The 1,634-nt window shown below is 40.0% G+C and overlaps 1 protein-coding gene across 2 annotated transcripts in view; it reads left to right on the top strand.

Annotated features, from left to right (window-relative positions):
• Positions 1 to 1,634, top strand: part of RXFP2 (relaxin/insulin-like family peptide receptor 2) — a 65,870-nt gene that overhangs the window by 44,151 nt on the left and 20,085 nt on the right. The window lies entirely within an intron of this gene.

The following is a 1,634-nucleotide window of genomic DNA, read 5'->3' as shown; positions in this document are numbered from 1 at the left end:
ACAGAGGCGATCAGGAACCAGCGTGCCCTGGGCTTCTGGGATATTCATTTTCATTGCAGGCTGCTACAAACACTAGGAAATAAAATAAACACCCTATGGAAATATATAGTTGGTAAGATGGCCTGTTCAAAAGTGAGAAAGGGCCTTAAAACTTGGAGGCTAGAAAGCTGAGAGATCCGAAACAATTCTCTCCAGCATAAAGGCAGGAGAAAACCTGCCCTGGCAAGATTTCTGCCCCTTCCTGACTTGCCATCAAGTAGGACAGTTGCTCTCACAACTCCAAAGAACATGAAAAACATTTTTCCCATTCTAGCTGACAATATTTGGACTTTTAAGAGAGTAGCATTTATTATTTTTAATGACAGTATTTTGAGAGAAAAATACATATCAAATTCTTACAAGAATCTGTATGATGGTCTTAAAATAGGATTTAAAAGAAAAATGACAAGGGAAGGTTGGTTAATGAATACAAACTTACACATAGGTAGTAAGAATAGGTTCTAGTGCTCTAGAGTAGTATGAGATGACCATAATTAACAACAATTTATTGTTAATTTTCAAATGGCTAGAAAAGAGGAGTTAATGCAAAGAAATTATAAACAAGTGTTTGCAGTGATGGATATGCCGATTGCCCCGATTTGATCATTACACATTATATATGTGTATTATTCTGTACCCCATGAATAATTGTACAATTATTGCATGTCAATTTTTTTAAAAAAAACATTTTTTTAAGCCAAAGAAAATGGCAAAGGGGTTGGCGATTTTAGTGGGATCATGAAAGATTCAGAAGCAGCAAAATAACTATTGTCATATTGGGGGAAGATTGTAGGAAGCTAACTATAAAGATAAATTAAGAGACTTGGCAGAAAAGTCAACTTTTTCTCGTTCCCCCACACCGCTCCGAAGTGGGAATGTCAGAGTGTTCCGGAGGGCATTTCCTGAGTATGTTATCATTGTCCTAACTAATCACCTGGCAGAATAAAACATTCCTAGCAGTGATCCTCGAACGTCAGCGTGCATCGCAAACAGGAGGACTTGCTAAGACACAGCTGGCTGGACTACAGTCCTACAGTTTCTGATTCAGGGGTGAGCCTGAGAATCTGCATTTCCAGCAAGTTCCTAGGTGGTGCTGAGGCTGCAGTCCTCACCACACTGAGCAGCACCGCACTGGACATTCGCATCGTTGAGGCATGGTGGAAAGAGCCTGAGCTTTGGCTTCACACAGATGGGGATTCTATCCTAATTCTGGCGCTCAGTATGTGCAGGATAACTTTCACCCAAGTTTCTCCTTCAGTAAAATAGAGACCAAAACATCTACCTCATGTTGGGGAGAATGTGAGAATATGACTATTTATGATGCCACAGACAAAGTGTCTAGGCTTTAGATTCAGACAGATCTGGATTAGAAGGTGAATTCTACCACTTACTAGCTGTATGATCAAAAGAAAAGTGAATTTCCAAGAGCCTCATATGTTAAATGGGGTGTAATAATAACATCCTGGCAGAGGGCTGTGTTAGGCATGCAGAACAGCACCTGACACCTTAGAAGCCTATTAGGTGATAGTTTATGATGATCGGGCAATATTGTAATTATTAGCATGGTATGCAGCATGGAAAGACACTCACTCACT

This window comes from Galeopterus variegatus, unplaced genomic scaffold (genome assembly GCF_000696425.1).
Source record: "Galeopterus variegatus unplaced genomic scaffold, G_variegatus-3.0.2 Scaffold3712, whole genome shotgun sequence".
Taxonomy (NCBI): Eukaryota; Metazoa; Chordata; class Mammalia; order Dermoptera; family Cynocephalidae; genus Galeopterus; species Galeopterus variegatus.
Note: the sequence above shows the minus strand (reverse complement) of the source record. Positions and strands in the feature narration are given on the sequence as shown.